General features: G+C 41.7%; 1 long non-coding RNA gene across 1 annotated transcript in view; it reads right to left on the bottom strand.

Annotated features, from left to right (window-relative positions):
• Positions 1-3607: 3607 nt before the first annotated feature.
• Positions 3608-19683, bottom strand: part of LOC128135663 (uncharacterized) — a 37826-nt gene continuing 21750 nt past the window's right edge. Inside the window, exons 2-3 of the long non-coding RNA XR_008233196.1 lie at positions 6968-7179; positions 3608-4112 (exon numbers count right to left, since the gene is read on the bottom strand). This is a non-coding gene — a long non-coding RNA (uncharacterized LOC128135663). The remainder of the gene's footprint in view (positions 4113-6967; positions 7180-19683) is intronic.

The following is a 19683-nucleotide window of genomic DNA, read 5'->3' as shown; positions in this document are numbered from 1 at the left end:
GCACAGCCCGTGCTCATGACTCTGGCTCTGCGGCCAGGTGTCCTAATTGCTCTGCTACCAGGCCCCTATGGGCTGACATAAATTACATTATTAATGGCTGGCTATAGTTGTTGGAAGCTGTGAACCAGGTTTATTAAACAAATAAATGCACCACCTTGAAGAAGAATGTATACTTTACCTTTCATGGTACCTTCCCTGCAGTATTTATCCCTGACTGTGGTGGTGAATTACATTGCAGGAAGAAGGCAATCAGATCATAAAACCTGTAAATATTCCTACCCAGTGTGATTAACAGAGGAAGGGAATTGCAACTGCTTACAGCTGCTAGACACATTTTTCCAGATGCTCAGAAAGAATGGTGATTACATTTTGTTTTCTCATTTTACGAAGATAAATAAGAATATCATCTGTCAAGCTTCAAGAGTAGATCAACCAGCTTTTCAGTCTCAGGAAAATTCCAAAATATCAGTATTCAAAGGGCAGAGAGCACACCTAGCAACATGTGCTGCAAAGCTCCCAGAAGACTAGAAGTGCAATAAATAAATGATCATAACAATAAAGCTGTCTTGCATGTAAATAACAGTTTGCCTTGATGTTTAAATTTAGTAAGCACTATTTCCCACTGTACATCAGTTTTGATTCGCCTATGATAAGGCCAAATCATGAAGTGTTGTTCTGATGCTCATAACATAATGGTGCAAGGAGTGGGACGTGAAAACTAGGTACGGACAATTTAGGAGAATGAAAGAAATAAAAATATACTCCTGGGAAATGAAACCAGCAGAAAGTAAGTATCTCCATGATATTTCATAGAAGACCTGAGGCAATTTATTAGTTGTTTAAAAATGTATATAGAAAGGATAATTGGCATCACCCAATTTTAGGCACCTCCCAAGCAAGCAATTCTCACTATATCCAGCAGAGAGGGAGAGGTTCCTTTGCTGGCTCATCAGGACTCTTAACTCAGGTGTTTTCAGTTGCCTTGTCCAGGGGTCTTGCTCTCTGCTGCAGAGGAAGCCTAGGCAGCCTGCCTGGCTGATGTGGTGACTGAGGCCACAGGATTCAACAGCTGGCCTTGGCTAAGACATCACAAATGCCTATCTTAAGTATCTAATGCTGGGGAAATGTGCCTTCCCTCCCCTATCTGATACTGCATTAATCTGACAAACTTTATATTATTCACACATTATTTGTCAAATAAAAGGTTTTGAAATTAACTCAGCTGTTTTACTTTGGGGTTGTTTGGGTTTTTTGTTTTCTAAAGATCAATGTAACTTACAAATACCCAGTGCAGAAAACAGCCTAGTAATAAGAAAGGCAGGACAAAATACATCTTTAAAGGTTAGTTACATTTTTCCCTGACACAGCAGCCTACAGGACCTTAAGCTTTCACTACCTCCCATCAGACAGCTTAAGAAACTTCAGACTCTTTCCAAAGAAAGGAAGATAAAATGTGTTGTCTTTTTTTTTTTTTTTTAAAGAGCTAAATAATTTCCACAAGTGTGCTTAACTCATTATTTTTCAGAAAATTTTAGTTTGGTTATAGAACTTCTTATAGAAATGCCATTTTCAGCCCTCTTCTAAAGCTTTGGTCTGGTGGTTTTATCTAGCCCATTGAAAAACCCTGGTGAAGACAGGACAAGCTAGTTTTATTCTATCGAAGCTGGCTGGTCTGGAGTGTCCTAGGCTTCCTGCTCCACTGGCGCTGAACACGCAGCTCTAACCCGTGTCTCCCAGCCCATCGCAAACGTCGCTATCTAAAACTCAGAAGCACGTTCCTCTAATCTTTGGAAGTATACGGAACCAATTGCATAGAATGATGTCCAGTTTTGTAGCTTGAACTATCACACACAGACAGCTAAAGAACCAAAATGTGCTGCCACGAGATAAATGCAGCCAAAGGGGAAAGAGAAGAAAACTAGAGAAGTCAAGAGGGCCAGGGCGGACAGCACGTTGCACAGGAGCAATAACAGCACAGCATCCCTCCTTCCCCTCCTGCTTTACAGCTGGGTTAGGTTACTCTTTCAATTTATACAGATTCACTTTCTAGAGTTCTGTACTCCCCCTCATTGGCGGGAATACTGAAATCCAGCAAAACAAAACAGATGCTCAGGTAATGGCCTAAGCAGGCAACCATGTAGAGGCACTCAGGGTTGCTATGCTCTTTAGAGCAGGGACAGATGGCAACACAGGACTGATCAGAAACACAAGCCTTTATATTCCCTTCTGAGCACTACTTAGTTTGGCTGCTTTGTAGTTCATTCCTGCCCAAACCAGCTACGTTCTCTGGATGTCACCTTTTGCCAGATGTCACCTAAAGCTGGATAGCATTACTCCTGTCCCTTTTACTCTTCATGTCCATTCCCTTACTGTTCACGCAGTTTTCACTGATTATCCATAGCAATGTGGTCTGAAAAAACATTTATTTTGATTTTTTTTTTCTGACTCTGTGCCACTTCTATTCTGCTAATTGCTCCAAGGAACGATATTCAGCAGAACATATTTTACATAGTATGTAGCCAGCAGAAGCTGCTGCGTAATGTTGTTAAAGAGACAGTGGATGTTCCACTGCAGCTAAGACTGTTATGCATGATGTCAGGTAACTAAAACAAGGGTTTTCATCACCAGCTTACCATTTAGCTATTGTTATTGCAAGAAAGACTAATTTCTTTTCTGGGTTTTCAACCAATACTAGTTTGATAAATACATTATCTGTTATTGTATATGAATGCATCCATTGTAGATATTCTGGGGTTTTAAGCTATTTTCTAGGACATTCGTCTTTCTCTCTCTTCCAGGACATCCTATTTTTTTATGTCTTTTCGGACTGGATAACAAATGGGTTCCAACATTCGGAATGCTTTTTCTTAATACTGTATTTTCTATATTGTGTCTAGATTAGAAAAAAATGGTCCTGTAAGCCTGAAAACCCACACTGGCACCAAACTGAAACTGAAGTAGAAAGCTTTTTAAAATGCTTCTGAAATGTTTTAAGCTGGAAGCATGACTACAATGTTTTTCTTGGCATACCTCGTTCCCTTTGAAATACACAGATCACTATTCTTGATATGTTCTTGTTTTCCTTGTATTTTATTTTAATAAGATGTGTCCCTTGGGAATGCACGGTGAGTCCCTTTTCATAGGGTGGCTCTGTCATCTAACTGTGGCATCTCTCCACTGCCAAGTATGCAATGTATATTTTTGTTTTTACTTAAGTGAGGTTCAGAGATTTTCACAGACCTAAGCAAGCGTCACAGACTTTGACACCAGATGTAATATCTAGTGGTAACCCCAGAAAATATTAAAAATCGAGTGTTTGGTTGCAGGGGAGCCAGGTAAGCAAGTCTTGGAGCTGTTCAAATGATGTAAAAACCTTCTTGAAATAGCCTCACTGAATTCAATACTTAACCTCTCCATTATGAGTTGTTCAGAAATATTCCAAGACCCAACACTCTGTTCTAACAGAATTCTGCGAAAAGCAGTTTCACAAACTTGGTTGACAAGAGATATAGGAACATGGAGAGAAGGACAGAAGGTGAAAAATTGGTTTATAAAGATTATTTGATCAGAAGACAGTAACAATATGACTTATAAAATAAAACTTAAAAATGCTGTCCCCTAAATTTCCCAGTCTTGTGATTTTTAAGTCAGTATCAGGATTCTTTGGACGGTCAAACTGTTAACCTTACAGTGATTGGGCTGTCTGTACTGAAAAGATCTCATCACATACAGATGTTGAGTAGTCCATGCAATCCATTGATCAAATACAGCTATAATGATCACTTCAAGGCTTTCTAAAACTTAAATGTGTTCATGGATACTTGCCAAAAGGAGAAAAAAAGAGCTATGTAGGTTGTTTGGAACAAATGGTTACATTAGTCCTCACAGAGCCTTTCGGTTGCTGACATGGCTTAGAAGCTAAACATTTTCTAATGTCTCAAAAAAATTAAAAATAAAATCAGTCTGCGCTGGCAGAAAATTAAAACCTTGTCAAGAAAGCTCCAGAACATTCAGTGGATGTGACAATCACATCATTCATCCAGCTTGCTGGCAGCTCATGTTCAAATCCACTATTGACACTCTTCCATTATTCCATGGCACTTGAGGATCTCCTGAACAAAAAAAAAAAAAAAAAAAAGAAAGAAAAAGAATTATTTCAGGAATTATTATGATGCTGGAGTCCACTTGTACTTTCTTGTACTTTCAAATAATTCAGTTTCTCTTTCCTTCCCTCTTTGCTTGATCCAAATATAGCACAGACCACTATAATGCAAAACTATATTCTCAGTTTCACTTTGATTCAGACTTCTTGGACATCTACACCATATGTAAATCTTGTGTATTTGCTTGTGTTGTCAGTCCCAAGTTCAGACTCTCTAGAATTTTAAAATATTTATTAGAGAATTGTATCTTCCTATTGCACACTGCCCAAGCTTAGTCTTCATTTCCCTTTTTTTTTTTCCTTCTTCTTCTCCTTCTCCAAATAAACTGAAATTAATAGTTAATGTTGCTATTCATGAATAGAACAGATTCCAGGGTTATATGATATGGCAGGAAAACAGAAAAACTGTCCTTCTTCTTGCATAAGCCATGCATATATTATGTTAAATTTGGTATAGAGAAAGCAAACCTTCCAGGTTCTTGGCAACCTAATTCCATCACTGCTTGCAGATGAAATGAGATGACTGGTGGTGGTAGGAGGACAGAGAAGAAGAGTGGGTTTTAAATTACGTACACTTGGTAATTCATTGCAGAAATTAAGCCTAATAGGTACAGCTGCTTCATGGACATGGAGACGTTTCAAATGGCCAGCATTGCCCTTGACAGCAGGTGGTGTTTTGGATAAACAGCATCAGGAAGTAGCTAGCAAAAGGCAAAAGAAACACACTTGGAAAAACTGTGTTGGAATTTGATCAAAATGTTTTCCAGACAGCTCAGCTCCTAAGAGACATGCAGATCATTTCAGTTCAAAGCAATATCCAGCTGGGGAAAAATCCCAAAGACAAAAAACTACGCAGCAGTAATACTTGGTCAAAAGGACTTGCGCTACTCTAATAATCACTTGTGTGATACATATCAGCCACTGCTTCAGCTTTAACACCAAATTTGAAGACTCAGTGTTAGACTTGAGCCTGAAAAAGCTGGAAAGAATGAAAGAAAGGAGGGGAGGAATGTCCCACAGCAACACTGCTTCCAATGTGGGGTCCTCCTGAGAGCACTCTAACCTGGGTCCTGCTGTCCCCCTCACCACTCTATGTTACAGAGAATCAGCGCTGCAAATGTGCAAGGACAAGATAAATCTGCTGTGAGAACCACTCCTGAACGGGTGCAGGTCTAAGACCTGTATTTAACCTGCAGTTACTTTCAGTGTTGCATCCTTTTTCCTAAGGGATTCAGAAGTTTGGGACCCTGGATGCTTATGTGAAAGGTCACCTACAGAGAGAGATGGGATGAGGAAAAATACACAGCAGCTTCATCGTGCAGGTGCAGTGTCATTATCCATCTCCAGAGAAAAGCTCTGCAGAAAACAGAGCTTTCTCAGGCCAGTATCAGACTTTTGGATGAGTTCCCACTGGAATTATCCCCCGCACAAAGCTCACTATCTTCTACTCTGAATGTGAGTGACATATATACATACAGAACCATATACAGATAATGTAATAACTATTTTAAAAGACACCGAAAATAAAGAGAGGACAAAAGGCACCTTTGGAAAGAATGGGAGAGAGAAAATCATATGTAGCAGATGACAATCCCATCACTTAATGCACTTCTGGAAGACATCAAACCCTGTGACGTCCAGCATATAAGAACCAAAACAAAACTTACATAACATTGCATTACATTGACATAGTTTTCTAGGTAGAGGCACTGGCTGCAATTCATGTAAACATATCCATGGAAAAATAATACCTCATCCACATGTACAAGATTTACCAAATAAGAAGAAGTATCACAGCACTTGACAATTATCGTAACATGCGCTTCATAAAGTGGGGCTATGAAAAACAATATCCAGTGTTTCCTAACGTAAATAGCTAATGTGGGTTGATGTGGGTTTTATTCAATTGTCTTCTGCCTTGCAAGGTAACAATCTTACTCCATGGATACTACACAACACACTTCTGTGGTGCCCCACACAAGTCGAGGTTTGATAGCACTCCACATTTTCATTTTGATGCAACACCAGGACATATGTCACATTGTCCTAGTTCTTACTTTGCTCCATGTAAAGCTGTATCAGCAGCATTTAAATCTCAATCTCCCCAATAGAAACTCCAATTAACATTTAAGCTATGAATACTATTTTAAAAAGAGTTATGGTGCGGCTCTCAGCCTGCTAAGCAAAAATTCAAAACATTGAAACTGCATGTTAAACATTACAAAACGGAAAGTGGAGGTCACCAGCAGCCTGATCTCTAAACATATTTAAGTCTTTTTGTTCTTGACAAGTAAGAACTAAGCGTTCATTAAAAACCTAACCATGATAATTGTCAGCAAACTTGTATATTTGCACACCACCTTGGAAAAAGGCATAAATAAGCCCAGTCTTTTGCTGAGAATTTAGAAGCACAGCTTCCACTATATTTCAGGGTCTGTATACTTTAAAAAAAAGTTCTGCATCAGATCCCACTGAGTTCAACATAAACCCAGTGAGCAAGAGTTGAGCAGAGCATTCTTCTCTTCATCTTTTTCCTCATGCGATGCAACAAAAGACATGAAACGCTTCCAGACAGCTTGATCCAAGTGGATAAAAGGAAAGAACTGAAGGAGTTTCTGCTATTACAATACACTCACTGTAAAATAATTTTTATTTCCCCAGCCCTTGATTGCTCCTATTCAGTCCAGATACATATGCTACTTCTGGCCCTTGGGCTACCTCAGCAATCTGCTCAGAGAATTCTCTCAAGCTATGTCTATACTGTGGGAACCAGCAGTGTTTTGCAAAACTCAGGTGTATGCATACCTGGCATGTCTTGTCTTGACCTGGGGTGTATCAAGACTCAGGGCCACTTGTTGGCATCCAGCTTGCAAGGAAAGAAAAGTGTACAGATTGCTTTCTCATCCTTTTTTCCTTCATAAACTCTATTTTCTGTAAGAAGAAAACGTAGGCAGGCAGAGTGGGAGGGCATCACCATGTGGTCCAGCAGGTGCTCCCATTTAGACCTTTCAAGAAACCTTAAAAGAAATTAAATAATAAGATTCACATCCTTCATAATGGTGCTTAGCCACGACTGTGCACATCTTTAAAGGAATAATCACTCTACAAAGTTACAGGCAACAACATAATTAATTTTTTGTCCACATGCCAACTTTCTGCCACCTCAGCCACAGCCAGGACTCCCTCCTGCCTACCTGTTTTGTAGCAGTGCTCCCTGGGAAACTCTCCGTGTTGTCCAGGCTGAGAGCAGAGCTCCCTTAGGATGCAGTCACACGGACGTGCACGGGGCAGTGTCCTGCGATGACCACATACACACACCCAGAAATGAAGAGGACCAGAAAAACTGCACATGCACACGGGAAGGGATCTCTGCCATTTCAAGCAAGAGTACGCTGACTCTATCTCAAAGGCTACTGGGTGTCAACCTAGGCCTATGTCAGGCCAAATGTTTTGGTCTCAGTCATATGATCAAATTATGGCACCTTAAACAGTTATAGCCTGTCAGATTAACTATGCCAGCTATCCATGGGCATGCTCTCGGACTACCCCAAGTATGACATAATACATCTCACTTAAATATCTTTCATGGAGGCTTAAGCTAAGTCACATCACCTTACAACTGCAGCAGGCTGTTTGCACACCTGGACAAGTACCAACAATTAGAAAAGCTCTTCTGAGCTTTACTGGCTCAGGGGGATCTTTTCAAGCCCCTGTAACCCAACTGTGTGCTGAAACCTTAGTAACTGATTGCAGATACAAATAATGTTCATATTGAGCCAGGCAAGCAACCATTTATAAACTGGACTAAGAGTAGGACCATGTAAAGTGTTGATATACAGGTACAAGGATGTTAATACTGCTAATTTGGGGATAATGTCATTCACTTCAGGGTTAAAACTACACTGCAGTTTTCACCAAGCTGTAGAGCTCATTTTAAAATTTTAGATTACTGATAAAGAAATAATTCTGAGAACATATTTAGATATGTATCTCAAGCAATATTCCTAATTATTACCATCAAAGGTGAGGGGCCCATTCACTTAGATCATCTTTTACAAAGCACAGGCACCCTGGGGTCTCTGCCCAGAGCACCAGCTCAGAACGGTACAGTACATTCTCCATGCAGTGTGAAAAACTCTTCCTCCCAGCAAGCACCTTGCACTATAGGTGAAGGCTGCTGTGTATACCCGCATCGGCACACAGCTCTCCAATGCCCTCTGCACTGCCTGCACTGTGGACAAACTCCATGAGATCCACACTGCTTTTTTTCCACCAAGTGAAGGCCACCTCTAAAGCCTGAGTGCACTCTAAACAGCTTTCTATAAGAAAGCCCCTTCCAAAAACAAGGAATGGACATACCTCCCCAAAATCAGGCCTAGGCTTTTCCCAAAGCCACAGAAAGTTAATCCATGATGAACACTGTTCTTGTGAACCACCTCTTCACTACTTGGGGTGGTAGAGGTGAAGAGATGTTCTCTTGGAAAGCTCGTGGGTTTTGTCTAAATTCACTATTCTGCATTCCATAAAAATCAAAACTATTTTCACCCAAGTCAAGAAACAACTGTACTTACAGTGGGACGAAACACACTGCTGCTTTTATAGAGGAACATGTTTGGCAAGCTTAACTGTCAGCAGCATTATCTCCGTAGCTTCTAATTCTATACCACTAGCTCAAACCATGTTATCAGCTGTTGTATTTTGGATGTGCACTAAAAAGCGACCAGATACTTATCACAGTAATATTTCTACCACACAGTTAGCAAACCTACCTACATAAGTATTCAGCCTGCTGTTCCTACAGCGTAGCAAAGTCCCTACCTACAGCGTACAAAAGCTCTGTCATGTGCCTTAAGTGTAAGCTTTGGTTTACATTAGGGGGGAAAAAGTCACACCTCTACAACTCTGCTGGCTGAATTCACGATTTTGCACCAGTGTGGCTGCAATGATTCAAGTTCCAGTGCAGATAAACAAGGTCAGATTGATCTCATTCCAATGTAGACATTTGGAAGTTATATGTCTAAATCTCATTTCTGTTAAGCACCCTGTACAGTCAATGGAGAAGGACTGACACCTCCAGGGTGATTTCTCTGACTTGTCTTAGATATTTTACATATGTATAGTGATGGTGCCATTTCTACCATTGACTAAAAGGAAACCCAGGACATTTGACTAATTTATATGTGCCTAAATTTGGGACGATGGACCCCAGGTATAGCATCATAGAGCTAGACACAGGGAAAGTTTATTCTTCTTCTCAGACCAGAATAAGGTATATCAGTATAAGCATTCTCATTTAAGTATAACTGCATCCCACCTGGATTTGTGCTGGTTAGAAGTACACTGCTCTGAAAAAAACGTCCAGTGCAAAAAAATTCTGTGGTATTTTAAAGTGCCTGTCGCCGGCCTCTGCCACTGGAGAAACAGGCAAATACCATCCCCAGGACTTTCCAAATCCCAATCTTGAATAGTGTATTATTTGAAAGAAAGAATTTACATGACCCACAGTAACTCAGTTAACAGACATAGCTTGCACATATTAAATCTTCTCCTTCATGTAACAAAAAATGAAGAGAAAAAAAACAAACCACACTTTCACTGTGACAACTCCCTAGATCCAGCTCCTTTTTCTCACTTTCTCCACATTACTACATTTTTTGTTGGGATCCTTCAGTCTTTTCTACAAGCACTTCATCTTATCACAGTGCCTTTTACCTTTTTATCAAAGTCTGTAAAGACAAGGGGTGTAGATAGTTTTCCATACTACCTCAGAGGAAAGGGTGATGTAGTTAAAAAATAGTAAGCTAATAGCTAGAGTCCACTGTTTACCTATTATAGCTGGGCTGGTTGTTATATCTGGGCTGGTCCCCTAGGAATTTACTTACGTCTCTACTGCAGAGGTAGGATGTGGTCAGGGTTGTCCCTCCCGCAATGGTGACAGTCTTACGGCAGAGGTTCCCTAAGGTATCGCTACAGCCCAGCTCGTGTTCGTGGAGCAGGCTGGCCCTCCCAGCCTGCCGTGAAGCCCCTGCCATCGCTGCATCGCTGTGACTAGACACAAGGTAGCTGGAGTGCAGCTCCCCCAGGTACGGCTACCTGACTCATCATCACACCTCTGGCCACAGTCTATACATACCCACTTTTTCAGCATACACTTCTGTAGCGCTCCCAACAGTTTCAGGTCCTTCTCTGTCCCCACAAAGAACAATCAAGTAATGTTAACTACCTCTAAGCTGAGGAATTCTCTGCAGGAAGGTCTAGCTCCTTTCTTCCCTGGCTGTGAAGGGGCTCCTTATTTTACGAAGAGGTACTCTGTGCTCCTACGTGAAGTCCTCTTGTTGTTCTCCTACTGGTTTTTATCCATCAGGAGTCCTTTGTTCCTCCTCCTCTCACAGAGGCTGCTCATTCCCATTCCTGCCCTAGGATGACCATCTCTGAACCCTGCCATCTGGGGCAGATCCAGATCCTGCCTCTCCTCTTGGGCAGATTCCCTGCCAGCATTTCTCTTTTTTTCATCATCCCAGCCCAGTGAGCGATCTCCACAAAAGCACAAACTGACCAGAGAATCAACAGCCCTTTTGCACTTCGGCTTTCTCAAGGCCAGTGGGCCTCCAGCTACCCCTTGATTTTTATTTCACTTGTCAGGGACCTGGAGGAAAGAAGAACTGATGGTCTTCGGTTACTAAACAGAAAAGCAGATTGTTTCCAGTGTGATAAGGAGTCTGGTATGGGCTGTTCTCTCTTCGCTCTGCCAACTCCAGACCGCTCCACAAAGGCTGCAATGACCAGCGTGTGAGCTAGATGTTTGCCTCAGAGACCTACAGGTGTTTCAGCTCTCTCATCCTGTGCCATTTGAAGTTAAGCACAGCTCAAAACACAATCCAAAGCTGCATTTTTAAAGTGTTAAAACCAATTAACAAACAGCTGACTAAAGAAGAAAAATGCTACATTCCCAGCAGCAAATAGATCAACTTCTGTTGTTTGTCATGTTGTACTCTGTGTTCCACTGCCTGCTCCAGAAACCAAATACCTCATTTTATTCACATTTCTGAGATACTTTATCCACCATAACTTAATATTTTCTTAGCACATAACTTTGTGAAATACGATCTCTCTTTCTTTTCATCCTAGTTGAATGATTTTTCATGTTTTGACTAGTCTGAAGAGAATGATGGAGTACTCCAGTTATACAGATACACAGTTGCCATATACGTATTGAATTTAACCAAGACTTGGAACTTCCAAGCAATCTGCATTTTTCTCACTGAAAAATAACAAATACAGGAAGCATCAAGATATTTGCATCACCACAAAAAAAAAAAAAGTGACAGGAAGGATAGAATTCATCTTTTCTAATCCAGGAGTTTAAAACTCAGATGCCAAGTGTAGGGTGGCCATTCCTGACTCTATGTATAGCCAGGAATATACTGAGTACTTCTTCAAGACAAGTCATCTTGCCCTAGCTTGTGACTACCGTCAGGTTCATTGCTTCCTGGAGGTCAAACTCTCTCTCTTTTGACTGCAAAGAAGGCCCAGGAAGGCCAGTTTAGATTTGGATGTTTAATTTTTAAGTATCTAAACCAGAGTGAGTTTTTTATTTGATTTGCAAGCAATAAAATAATTCGAAAGTTTCAAAATGACTAAAAAAAAGAGACCAAAACAAACTCACAAATCCAGTTTTGAGTCCTGAAATGAGATAACAGAAATGACAACCTCTACACCTGCAACATATGGCTGAGCAACTATCAGAAACAACGGTATGATGGCGGCTCTGAGACAACAGCTTTAGTGTCTGGAGCAGCAACAAGACTGCACCGGGAGGAACCATGAGGAACACAGACCCCTTGATTTTGGAAATCACCTAGACTCATCATAGCAACATATTACTCAGAACTGCATGATCCTAAATGAAGTTTTTATAAGCATTTAGGAAATGCCAGTCTAGCTAATTCATAAAATTGGTTAGATCACAACCAAAGACACTGTCCTTACTTCAAGACATGAAAGGTGAAGTGGTAAGTGTGCCACCAAGCACCTTTGTTCTTTGTTAAATCAGGAGCACACTCCACAGAAAAGACACCGGCTTTGCTTTCAGAGAAATGCCTTACGTGATGCATCTTAAGCTGTGAAGGAAGCAATGCAAGCTCCTTATATAAGAGTCTGAAGTGGGAAAAAAGGTCAGAACTCCCTAAACATAGCAGACAATCTGTCCAAAACTCTGTAAAAAAATAAAATATTTTAGGAACAGAAGGCCCATCTCTTCAAAATGGCACTTATTCATTTCAGCAAATTCACGGAGATGAAAGCTACAACATACTGTGGGAGCAAAATCATCAGTAAAGTTTACAGCTGGCGATGCCTGAGATGCCTGAGACGAAAAGTTCCCAAGAAAATCCAGAAAGGACTGGCAAAGCCAGCTCTCCAAATTTGCTAATGTAATGCTAGCAGCACTTCTATTATTACATAATAGATTTTACAGGTATTCAGCCATTTTTTTTTCAGGAAGACTCAGAACTATTTACTGTCTTATGATAGTTCCAAATGTGGGAGAATGTTAATTAAACAACAGGTTTCAGCTAGATAGTTCTGATGTCAGTCATGACTGACTAATTACTCAGCTTTATCTGTTGAAAGCCAACTGTTATCTTACAGAGAGTTACTGAAGCCAGTTTAAAAATATCTCCATTTGCTCAGCCAATCTAAATACCAGATTTTTTTTTCCAAAATCATAAAAGTTGATTTAAATGATTTTCCTGGGACTGAAAAACAATGCTGTGAGCAAACAGGGTAATAAACACGGTTTAACCTCACAGCAGGACAACTACACCCCAACCAGCGTAAGGCTCTTGTAACACTGCAGCCAAGCTGATCGTGTGTTGTTCCTCTCCAAGATTTCTATTGTTCAGAACTTTTTCAGATTTGCAAGACATTCCTTTTTGACATATTTCAAAAACAGTGTTATAATGCATAGCTCTCCACTACAATTAAATTTATCCTTTTCTAATGAAGTGAGAGGTACAAACTTCTGCTCTAAACTGTGTGTTTTCCCTAGTTATAAGCATAACCACATCATTTCTGAGGCAGCTAAAGGCTGTCAAAGGCCACCAGTGCCTGTTACCCCAGGTGGGTTCCCACACAGTCCTGCTTAACTTCCTTTCCGGTTCTGCTGTGAATATGAACACTTTTAAAGGAACTTTTATGGTTTTTATATTCAAGAGAGACTTGGTGATTTTGTGTCACATAAAATATTATCTACAAAATTCAATGCAGCTTCTGAAGAGAATGTAACTATCATTAAAATACATCCCTTTCTTTTTCTTTTCCCTTCCCCTCCCCTCCCTTTCCCCTTCCTCTCTCTTCTGCTCTCCTCTCTTCAAACCACTCCAAATCATGCTGTTGCTTTACCTTACTACTGTGATGAACTATGATAGTGTTTTGAGAGTGACTGTCACACAACACAAATTTTTGTCGTGCTATTTACTCCATCCAGATGTAATGCAACCTATTTTTATGGTATCTGGAAGTGGGTTGACATTAAAGTGAATGAGCAACTGTTAATGACAGTTGACACAAAACTATGCCTGTCTTTATAGTTCCTGCCGGTCAGTCTGGTAATACTGCTCTGATTATGGGACTAATACTAAAAACAATGAAGTTATATTAAATTAGTACCTGTTGCCACATCCTAAAACTTACATAGTTAGGTATTTATGAGCTGCTACACAAAGCATCTTTGAGCTCTGAAGACTCTTCTCACCAAAAATCCTGCAGAACCTCCTCACGGATTTCATATGCAGAAAGTACAGGCAGGTAAGATGAACTGAGTAAAAGCACTGGGCAGGATTCATGTACTAAAGGACCAAAAAAAAGCTACAAAAATGCAAATTATTTTTCTTCTTTTTATAGGAAGAACATAGATTTCAGTCCAATACTTTGTGGATAGACTTCCTCTACCTGCCCTTTATTCAGAGAAAATATTTATTATAATTCAAAAGTAGCAGCTGATCTTCGTTATCACAATTTCAGGGATAGATAGCTTCTCTGAACAGGACTGGACCACCATGCATGTTTGTTAGTGGTTTTTATTAGCCTCAAATCATAGTTCTTATTTATTCTCTCTTACCCATTCTTGTCATTTTTGCTTCTTCAAAGTAATCTTTTGCAGTCTTCTCTCTTCCTAGTGCTCCTTACACTCTCTGAAAACTGGTTTTACCTACACACTGACTCTGCTTCTCACTCACTGTAAATCTTTGGTCCTACTTTTGTTTGTGCACCTACTGACTCTGCTGGCTCTGACGCTCTGGCATTCTGTCCCGCTCCACCTTCTCCCCCTGGGTTTCCTTCCTCTCCTCCCTCTAATGATTGCTTTCCCTAAATTCCAGTCATTAGAGAGGTCAGGAACAGACAGCGTCACGACCACATGGAAAAGTGTTTCCTCTACTTCCCATTTTAAGATAATCTCTGTTCCAGATGGTTACAAGCATTACCTGGTTGTGAATTGCTAGTGTGCATTTGCTCTAAAATTAGGCAACAGAGCGTAAGAGCATTAAATAGCAAAACAGAGAGAGAGGCAGCAGAAATTGCCATGTTGGTTGTTACAGCTGCTTGCCACACCTATAATTAGCATTGTCTGACAATTCCCATTCCATGGTGTTTTTTTAGTTCTGAATACTTTGCCAGATCTCCATCCCCATAGCTTAAATATTCCAGCTGGACATCTGCTCTAAGAAAGTATCAGTCAAAATGGTGCAACAATGTGTAAGACTGAATCCGAAGAAAAGCCAGCTTTGCTCACATTTTACTCATGTTAAAAATTTTCTCTTTGGAAACCTTTATATCCCTATACGTGGGGACAGAAGTTTGAAGCTTAGCAGGCAATAGCCTGGTGTAAGAGAAGACTTTTTTCTCACGTACATGGGAGGAGAGGAGATGGGGAGGAGGGTAGCCTGGGACAGGAACCTTAAGGACTGAATTTTGGAACTGAGAAAAAAAAGGTTAGGATGAACCGGAAAAAGCTGTCTACACAAGGCAGAAGGATTGAAGCCCACTAGGATGTGGTCCGCTTCAGAGAAGGCATCTCACCCTTCTGCTGTAGCAAACATGACATGGGCAAACTAACCTCCACCATTCTGGTGAGGGCACACAGGAAGGATGGGAATACATCCAATTAATCTAAAGGCTTCCAATGGCTTACACAGGGCATCGATATCATTGCCATGATGGTGAAGTCGCTTCTTAGTGTTTAAAAATCTAATAAAGTAGGCCTCATACTGTGAAGCATTTTCTATTTGCCTTTTAAGCCCTGTGAAGTGGCACACAACAAACCTGTCACAGAAAAAAAAAAAATAAATCTGAGGCTGCAGAAAAGAATTAGAAAATGGCGCAGTTGCTTTCATTACCTTGTCTTCATCTCCCCTGCACTACAATATATTTGCTCTACAATATAATCTTTCACTGCAGGAACACATACCATTGGTTTGCAAAGATCCTGTCTTCAGTGCACACAAGATCCTACTCAGAGATGCCTTCCAGAGAAGGCTACTAGCTTTTCAGCCTTGCTTCTTTTGCTGCATAAGTTGTAAAGTGTGTGGTAAAGTAGATCTATATCTTCCAGAAGAGAAAGGATTCCACAGCTGAACACTTCCAAGAATAAACGGATTCTATATTTGTCTCTGCCACAGGCTTCCACAAAAGGTACTTTATGGACCTGCATTGTTTCAGGGATACATATAGCTCCCTAGTAGCTGTAAAGAGCAAAGTGCCCGTGGTTAATAAATCCCTTGACTATGCTTGGTTTTCAGCCTGCCTGCCGTCTTATCCCCAAACACCTCAACTGGAAGCCTGAATCCCCACCACCCAGAACATGCATCAACCAGAAGACTGGGAATCGGAGATGGCTGGACTGCTGTGTCCTGGCTCCCAAAAATGTGGGAAGGAGTCAGAGCCTGCAAATCCTTCAGCTCCAGAGCTAGAAACAGTAGCTACACTGAGATCCAGATACTTCTACTGAATAAAGGGTTTAATGACAGCAGAATAAGGAATGCATTGTTTACTTTTATCTACCTAACTGCAAAGTTGTGGTAAGTGGAGACAAAGTACTCTTTGCATTTCCTGCAGCTGAAACCACCTCTATTTCCTTCTTCTGGTAAAACTGGACAGCCACAGCACATGAGTCATCCTGTAGCAAAAACACATCTTCTTCTGAAAATGTCAGTGTCCTAAGTGCACCAAGAGGCCTTACTGGTGTTGATGAACATCACCTGGGGCCTCTCCCACCACTCTGCCCATGGCCCAGGACCCCATTCCAGCTCAGTCCGGAGCCATCGGTCCCTGCGCTAGCAATGCCATAAAAGTGCCAGCCTCTAGCCTTGCCTCCTGCACGGACCTCAGATCCACACCGCAGCCTTGCCTCCAACCCTGTCTCTGGACCCATCTCCTTTTGTTCCTGGACGGACAGACACCCTGGATGGATCCTGGGCCTGGGTCATCACCCCCCCAGTCTGGGGCTGTCGATGGAGCCTGTTACCAGCACCCGGCTCTGCCCACGTTTGGCCCCCATGGGAAAGCACCCCACGGGTCAGGGCACAGCCTGCACTGGGGTGACTGTCAGCCCCAAGGTCCCTGTCCCACAAAGGAGAAAGGTGCTATGAAGCACTAGATAGCCTACATTTGGGTTCACTTATAACACACTTAGTGTCCAAGTAAGAACTGGGTCAAGCTGTGACAAGAAACCATTCTCCAGAATACCAGGTTAGATAGGCACTGCCCAAATCCTGCATCCCCTGGACAAAGCGTATATGCCCTTTAAATTCCTGTTTTCTTGTTCTTCCACTTCATAAATGCTGTTCACCTTCTACCAGAATCATCTGGTGACTTAACATCCATGAGATATGGAGATCCTTATTCATCTCCCACATACCTCCCCTTTTTGAAGAGCATAAAGTACCATTAAAGCACCTTTCACAAAATGTTTTGGCAGCGCGTAACCCTCCACCCCCAAACACCTTTTGCTTTCAGAAACTGTATCTGAGTTGGACACTGGCATCTATAAAAAGCGCTCTCTTGAGTGCCATCTGTCAAAGAGTCTTCAGTGAGGCTGTAAAACAAGGGCACTGACAAACACATGCCAAAACACAATGCACGTCAGTTTGAGCATTTACAAAAAATATTCCAGGTTATATAAGCAGGGCAGCAGTCCTATATGGTTCCTCAGCCTCTTTTACGTCAGCTTCCTATCAGAGTTGGCATTCGATGTTGGCTTTGCGCCTTTTTCCATCAGTCAGCCTTGACAAAGGGGATATCATCTGCCCCTTTGCCAGTTTTAACACCAACGTCAAGATGCTGAGCAGCCACAGCAAGTGCAAACCGTGTGGTGTGATGTAGTTTGAGGTAAGTAGAGACGATGTTTTCCAGGAAAAACATATCCAAAGTAGACGTAAGCCCGCTGAACCTAAAGCACGAGCCTACAGATTAGGTGGTAGGAAAATGGCCTGATAATTAGAATGCTGGATGCTCACCCCAGCTCTGCTACTAACATGCTGTATGACCTTGAGCTATTTCTCTCTCTGCTCACCTCCATCCTGTTGTTCATCTTAGCTATTCCAGTTAGAAACGTAACGCTTTCTCCAGATACCTTATTTGACAAATCCTGCTACCATTCCCTGCATTTTTTACATGGTATGATCGCCTCCAGTGACTTGGCACATTCCTGCATGGCAAATTTATGTAAGACAAGTCCACATCATGCAAACGTGCATAGCTTGCTGGTGGTGGCTGGCTCCTGGAAAGGGAGTTGTGTTCTTCCTTGGCAGCAGCAGCAGCGGTTCCTGACTGTGCTGGCCAACGGGCAGGTGCAGGAGGATGTATCTGGGTGTCTGACAGCTGCCAAAATATCTGCTTCCCACCTTTTCCAGGATAAAGACAGCAGGCTGGATTTTGTTCCATGTACCACTTTGACGTAGCTGCAGTACTGCTAGCAGCTTCCAGCCTGGGGACACGCGCTACGGCTGACTGGACCGGTACGTGTTTGTAAACCAGTCCTCTGCTGTGGAGGAAGACCTGCCGTGTCTCCAAAGCAGTCTGTCCCTGTACCACCTCATCGGACTTGTGAGCCCAGAGCGAACTCATCCGGCGCTAGCCCGGGAGTGCAGGCATCACCTGGCCCTGCATGGTGCAGCGATAGTCCCATGTTCAACTGTGAAACCCTGAAAAAGACAACCCTCAAAAAGATCTGGCAAGGGTTGGGGAAGGAGGGGAAGGCACAGGGGAAGGCTACTGTAATGTCGGCAGCAGAGCAGTGTGAGGAGAGGCGGTACTGAAATGGCAGCTAGTGACAGCAGGCAGTCAAGTGACTGAACTAATCAGCAAATTCGACTAATGATCTCAAATGCCAAATCCACTTCCAAAAATCCCATTGGGAAAGCTCTTAAAAATAACATTCTTGCTGAAGACAGTGAGGAAGACAGGTGTCTATTTCCGTGTCTTTTCTGACTGCAAAGAATTAATGGTTTCATTTTTATTCGTATTCTTAATACTGAATAGGCAAGGAAGGAGTCATGAAGCAGAGCAACTGTGAAAACTGCCTCTGCAGAAACACTGATTACCCATACCATTTTCTCCACTGGTTTCATACAGAGCCACCACTGGGAAAAGAGACAAAACACTAGGTTGGCACCTGCAGGTCCCAAGACCTCTCCTCGGTGAAACTAACAATGTTAGTGAGAGGATATGATATACAATGACATGTCTCTGGCTGTCACTACATCCAGCAGTTGAGGTCTAGGAGTAGAGAGAAGGGACGAAGATAACTCATGAAGAGCAAAGACGACAAAACACTTGAGTTTTAATCTGAGATTTTAGGCCATATGGTATAAAATCAACTACACAAAACAGAATGGACAAGTAATTATAGTACATACTTCCACTGTATTATTTGGCTTTTATTTCAGAATTTCTCTTTCCTAAAACAGAACTTCAAAAAACCCAATACTTTAGATATTTGAGGATTTACAGCTTCTTTCATCTCCTGTTTTGTTTAGAGCCTTTTCATAAAAGTATCAACAATAAAGAGACAAAAAGAGGAGATGAACTGGGAATTCAACCACTAGTCCCAAAATAGAAAAGGAAGAGATGGTAGTCTTGTTTCCTGGTACGAAAGCTCCCAGGAGGGAAGGTGACAGGCTTAAAAAAGAAAAAACCTCTTCCTTCCAAGACATTTTTCAGATTTTCCCTGATTTTTTTCAGACCAAAATATCATCATCATCAAATCATTCTCCCCAACACTTTTGCATTAAACCAGCATTTTCTAGTGGAAAAACTTCTTCTGTCAAAATGTCATGACCAACTCTATTCAGCAACTTCTGTTGCCGTGGAAATCTTCTCAAGGTTACAAACAGAGTACTACAAATAATGTTTTCTCAGCCAAGCTGCTCCTTGCTTACCCAGCAAAGGAGCTGGTCAAATCACAGCTCCCAAGAGCATTCACCTGCGAGGAGGGAGGGGCAGGCCAGCCTGAAGTGGAGATT

The sequence above is a fragment of the Harpia harpyja genome, chromosome 23 (genome assembly GCF_026419915.1).
Source record: "Harpia harpyja isolate bHarHar1 chromosome 23, bHarHar1 primary haplotype, whole genome shotgun sequence".
Lineage (NCBI taxonomy): Eukaryota > Metazoa > Chordata > Aves > Accipitriformes > Accipitridae > Harpia > Harpia harpyja.
This window is presented reverse-complemented; position numbering and strand designations above follow the sequence as displayed.